At 35.8% G+C, this 6,573-nt stretch overlaps 1 long non-coding RNA gene across 1 annotated transcript in view; it reads right to left on the bottom strand.

Annotated features, from left to right (window-relative positions):
• Positions 1–1,870: 1,870 nt before the first annotated feature.
• LOC147470078 (uncharacterized) overlaps positions 1,871–6,573 on the bottom strand; it is a 36,786-nt gene continuing 32,083 nt past the window's right edge. The window contains exon 3 of the long non-coding RNA XR_015191805.1: positions 1,871–1,933. This is a non-coding gene — a long non-coding RNA (uncharacterized LOC147470078). The remainder of the gene's footprint in view (positions 1,934–6,573) is intronic.

Here is a 6,573-nt window from a genome sequence, read left to right as displayed (position 1 = left end):
GGCTTATATGTACGTCCTTTGAAAACCATGATTGTCAAAAGATATTCCATGTCTGAGTTGACCAGAATGTGAATCAGATCAAGGACAACGCTATGTGTCCTTGAATCCAAACTTTCGAACATAGGACCTCAATAAGGTCAGGTCACTGTTAAACGAGAGCACATGAAGAGGCATTGGACCTTGAGTTGTTTCGGGAAGGCCAACGGTAGGCTAAGAGGCGGTAAGTACCTTCTCTGGCCTTCAGGTAAACTAGGAAAGGGCATTGTGAGGATAAATTTGAACAAGTTCCTTAGAGTGTTATCTATCATAAATTACTAATCTTGCGCATGATATCTCCTTTTAGAACTTAGGTGAATATCCCCATAATGTATACCGATCGAGTAATTGATAACTATTGTGCGGGAGAGGCCATTGCACGCCGTAGGGGAGTCTGTCTAAAGAAAATCGAAGTAGGAAATCTATGTTTTAATTTACATTTAAACTGTATATCAAATGATGATATAAAACGTAAACCATTCCTACTAATCCGTTATATTCTTTATAGTAGTACCGCCGGATTTTATCACTCTAAATACCGGTAGTGCAATACCAGCACATTCGACTGTACAGCATTACGGTGCTCGGACCGACTAACCTATATATTTACTTTAACCGTTTACTGTTTTCAAGAAAAAAAAAACGAATGTTATCGATTAAAACTGATTTAGTTTTATTGGTAAGGTATGGTGTCATCTTGTTGAAATGTGACTTTGGTGTTGACTAACTTCCATCAATAGCTTATCTTCTTATTGCTTAACTGTGTTACTGTATTGTATAAAAAGGAAAGAAAAATGGAGTATTGATTCCACTTCCGTAGACCCGATCTCCAAACAAGGTAGGTTATACCCGTAGACTTTCAAACATGTGACGTTTTCGATCAATTACCACAGTGTAACAACCCGCAATATAACATTGTTGCATCAGGGATATCAAGTCGGTTCATTTGAAAAGCTTACCGTAATGAACCGGCAACGTTTCCATTGCATATAAATAGATATACCAAAGTACTCTGATGCAACCAACCTTGGTTTGTTGTAAATATAATAGGCTTCATCATTTTAAATCAAATCAACTATCAACCGTTATTTTATCAGTTACACAACCTCGATACATTTCTAAATTACTGCATATGATTATATACATATCTTCAATAATACTACAATGTTATTCAAAAGAAAATAAGTTGACATTAACAGCAGGTTAATATCACCTACAAACACTTCGGTAATTTTCACTCGCACAAATATCCTGACTCCCCCATACGACATAATGGTCTCGCCCACGTCCGATGACTAGGGGATTAATGACACTTTCCTCTTGTAATGCATTCATGCGCTGACCTTTAAATGTTCACCTGAAGGTCGCACGAGTAGAGAATTGTCCTCCCAAATTTACCGACGACCTTGGTGGTTCGACCGAGGGTCATTTAGCCCTCATGACCTCTAACAGCTCTCCATGTGTCCCTCGTGACCGAATTAATTTTAGTGGCGACGGAAATGGCGAGTCAATGTCCTTCAAGAGGGGAAATAAGTGCGGCTTATATGTACGTCCTTTGAAAACCATGACTGTCAAAAGATATTCCATGTCTGAGTTGACCAGAATGTGAATCAGATCAAGGACAATCTAATGTGTCCTTGAATCCAAACTTTCGGACATAAGACCTCAATAAGGTCAATGTTACTGTTAAACGAGAGCACATGAAGAGGCATTTAGACCTTGAGTTGTTTCGGGAAGGCCAACGGTAGGCTGAGAGGCGGTATGTACCTTCTCTGGCCTTCAGGTAAACTAGGAAAGGTCATTGTGAGAATAAATTGAAATGTGTCATTTACCTTTCGACTTTAGCCCTAACTTGGGGTAGGCCATTATTGCCGTGTGGGGGAGTCCGGTGCGTCTTCTGAAATTAAGAATGTCTTAGAAAGTCTCATAATTTCAGCTCTGAATTTGGAGGTACTGATATAATTTCTATAGATTAAAAAGGTACATAATAAAAAAAAACATTTAATGAAAGGCTTTTAGGGTTTTCAAAGGACATTACACCTCAAAAAAGATATTCGGAAAACGCTATTCATAATATTTGGATATAAAAAATGTTCAGCAGCAAAATTTGTAAATATTTGGTACATCATTTACAAAATAAACAACATATGCCGTTCTCAAACGCTTAGAATATAGCATGACATCGCAAGCCTTTGTCAAACAATAGAAAAATATAGTTGCGTAAAGCTGTCTATATAAATAAACTCCATTTACAAAGTAAATGCGTTCTTACATTCAAACCACAGAAAACGTGTCTATACATTTCTGTGGCTGACTCATAACCGAATTACTAGTTTCATTTATTAGTAAAATATATTCTCTCTAGAACCAATTAATATTAATCGAAACGTAACGTAACTACATACCAATTAAATATATTTATGGATATTATCTACTTGAAGTAACGGAAATGGTTGTATATAATCAGCGGTACGGTACTTTGACCGACTAACCTAAATAGTACTATTCCTACCGTTAAGTCAGTACGTACCGTTAGCTGTTTTCACTCCCGCATTATGAAAGTACCTTTACCGTTTACTTGACAGTACTGATACCGTTATATACTTTCCCTTTTCAAATTCTGATGTTGCCTGGTAACCGATTCGTCTACCGAACGAGGCGTGTGATATCCGTAGAGTATTGTCATAATTGGTTCTTTCCGCAGTAGAGGTAATTGCGGTTATCACTGTTCGTCTAATTGGTCACTTATAACACATAATGTGATCGTTTATAACACATAAAATGCTTACGTGTATTTTATGGTTGGCAATCTCGTGACATTGATTCCACTGATATCAGTAAATTACATGGAGCTATCAAAAGTAATTTAGTCCTATCAAAGTGGCAAAAGAACATTTGTTTTAGTTTATTGAAAACAAATAAACATATTAGTAGACTAGCCAGGGGTGTATCTAACATACTTTCATTTTTTAAGAATAAGAAATGAATAATTTTCCTTCAAGTAAAATATCTAAAGAGAAGACAATACATTTAATTAATCTATTCATTTGAATGACTCATAATCGGTCTCACAATTCATCTAATATATCATTATGACCTATAACGGCATTCAAAGGACCATCTGCTCAGTAGAGAACTGTTAACGGTAACCACTGGTTTATTAACGGTTCATTGGTGAAAAGTAGGTTAGTCGGACAAAATACGGTACATGGGAGATGTGTAAATGTTCCTATTTTGGGGATGAGAGATTTTTTGCACTAATAGGTATTATAGGTAATTGATTGAGGAATTTCGAGCGTCATATTGATATGTTTTCACGTTAATGTACATGTATTATTTAACTTAACTAATAATCTTACGTTAGTTTCACTTTTGAACAGGTATTGTTCCGCCACGGTACTCCCCTTTGCATTATAATGGCTTCGTCCAAAAATTAACCTTGGTATGGAAAGAAATGGCAACTTATATTTTATCATGACCTTATTCGAGTTACTTATATTTGCAGATTACAATGTTAAGTTGGTATGTAAAATCATCCTGAGAATTTCTAAATATAAACACATAAAGAAATAAAAGGAAACTACACTGAATGTCATTACATTACGAGATAAACGAGTCAAATGGTCAATATACAAAAAATCTTTCAATTTCAATAAAAAAAAAAAAAAATCCGTGAAATAAATACCTGTTTATACAGACAGTATCAGCAAACAAGCAGTATCCAAAATCTAAAATGGTTACTGGATACAGCTTTATATATCCACGATATTTGAGTGATACCTTTAAAAAATAGCATAGTTATACAAGTCCCAACAATCTACACATGTTTAGGGTCACGTAACGCACTGTGACCTCAGTCTTGACAGTGAAAAGTAGACGTCAAGGTAACATGACCTAGAAAACGGCCACGGCCAAGGTAAGGGAGCAGAGTGGGAGGACGAGGGTAAACTTATGTAAAGTGATATGATAGTTATTTCTTTTTTCTACTTTTGTATTTGTTGATATGTCTCTTTTTTATTATTTATATCTTTTAGAGTCGATTTTTTAAATGTATTTGGATATATGAGTTGGAAGAGGCCATTCTGTTCCGCAGGGGAGACACCTTTTTGTTTTGTTTGTAGGTGTTTACATACAAAACAACAAATATACACATATAAATATCAACACACACAAACCAAACCCATACATAAATTCAACTACAAAGTACTTACTCTAAGAACAAACGAAAAATATCACCCTAAAGTCCACAATAATGAAAGTTTCCTCATATTTTCCACAAATATAACGGTATCCACAATTAGCCGACCTACTGACCTAAATACCGCCATTTCTACCTTCAGTATTGATCGCTTTATTCTGCTTTCCCTTTCTATGCATGTTTTATATCGTTTTGCTGTTTGTTTGCCATGTAAATGCTTTAGGTATGATGGGATGGTTATTAGAGATCGTTAGATGAATTAATTATGGAAATATGTAGGGTCAGAGAGAATTAGGTTTTGTCTGTTTATTTTTCTTCCTCAAACTTTTTTTTTTTTCCTCTTTTCGTCTTTCGAACATACTATGATGAATATAATTTCTGCGAGTTGATATTTTATCTTTTATGAGACATCCACGCAATCAAAAAGATTTATTACACATATTTTTGTTTTTCCTGCATGGAAATCATATTTGGGCGAATCCACTATGTCCCATGGGGGAGTAAGGGTGTGATATATTCGTTTACGACAAACTAATTCGATCTATCATGTATGCAGAAAATAAAAAGGAAATAGAAATAAAAATAAAATAATGATAATCATAAAATAAAAACTAATACAAATAACCTATAATTCCCTTGAACTTGAAAAACGATTGAACTGAGGATCGTTAAGAATACGGTACTTTGACCGAATGACCTAAATACCGTTATTTTTACCGTTATTTGTATTCTTGGACAAAAACGCATTTGTCGTTTTTTTATGACTTGCTTAAAACGATACAACAAGTCTCGCCATTTATAATTATACATCACATTGTTTACTTTGTTAATAAAAAATCTGCAGATATATATGCAACCCAGTTTAATACGCAAAATAGCAAATGGCTTCAAGTATTTCGATAGTTATATCAGTCAAAATAAGCGGAATTTACTAATTAGCCGTCATTATCTTAACGGAATTATTTTTGAAATCGAAGACACAATCGGAAAAATACCGCTAGTCATTACTCCCATTCACGAAAATCGTCTATATAACATAGGAACACATGCTATTATTACCTTTCTCTGTTACATTCTAAGTAATCTAAGTAAAAAAAAAATATATATATATTATATATATATATAATATATTTCATAAAATGTGAAAAGAAAAAAAGGAAGAAACATAAGAAGAAAAGGAAAGAAAAAAACAGCTTTTACTATTAATAACACAAATGAAGATAAGAAAACGCTAAGCAACATGGCGCGAAACAAAAAAACGGAGTCAATTCAGATTCACCCGCACGATATCTCCACAATGACTAAGATGTTCTGAGTCACTGTTGCCAGGAAGCGATGCCTATCCAGACAGTACGACCTTGAGACGGCGAGAGGAAGAGAGAAGAGAGGCAGAGAGAGGATAGAAGGACGGAAGGAGGAAGGGAGGGGACAGGGGGCAGTAGAAGAGGAAGGAGGAGAGGTGGGAGGGGGGAGGAAAGGACGGGGGGCGGGAGGGCAAATAGGAGAGAGGAAGGGAGGGAAGGAGAGAAAGAGACAGAGAGAAAGAATCCACTCTCACTTTCTTAACGGTTTCTTAACCTAACCGTTACTTCCCCCTAACCAGGTCAGAGTAACCGGCAGAAATATCCTTTACTTAAAATACCCATCTTCGGCATCATGATACTCTACATCAATAAATAAATAAAACACAAAATATATTTTGTCCCATTAACTAGCAACTAATCAGTACTAAATCAATTTACCAAACACAGTTCTTTCTGACCTGTTTAACATGGCTGACATATGCTATATAAGACAATGCCATCTTTCAAACACCGAACCGACAGTGCAATGGCGGCAGATTAACGGTAAACCATAACGGTCATAAAAGCTGGAAAAGACGTTCTGTAGGTCAGTCGGCCAGAGTACCGTAACGCTGTGCTATGCAGTTACAGTTATACATATGTGGGGGAGATTTTAATAATAGCGGTAAAAAAGTACCAGTGATTTAGTTGAAACACTGGAGTTTTAAGACTTGAACGTATTATGGGAAATATATTTTTTTAACCTGGGGCTTTTTGTAATTTATTTGAACGTTCTTATTTTCGCACACGCACACACACACACACACACACACAGAGAGAGAGAGAGAGAGAGAGAGAGAGAGAGAGAGAGAGAAGGGATATTCAGCAAGAGAGGGAGAGAAAGAGAAAGAAAGAGTGAGTCATAGTGAGTCAGAAAAAGAGAGAGTGGGAGGGGCGGGGGGTACTACGCGAGAAATCCCATTCACTCTCACTTTTTAACTTTCACCCTCTCAGTCCTCCCCCATTCTGAAAATGGACTAAACTATTTTTTTCATA

This window comes from Penaeus japonicus, unplaced genomic scaffold, assembly GCF_977035675.1.
Source record: "Penaeus japonicus unplaced genomic scaffold, GWHDUDI00000001_assembly GWHDUDI00000017, whole genome shotgun sequence".
Taxonomy (NCBI): domain Eukaryota; kingdom Metazoa; phylum Arthropoda; class Malacostraca; order Decapoda; family Penaeidae; genus Penaeus; species Penaeus japonicus.
Note: the sequence above shows the minus strand (reverse complement) of the source record. Positions and strands in the feature narration are given on the sequence as shown.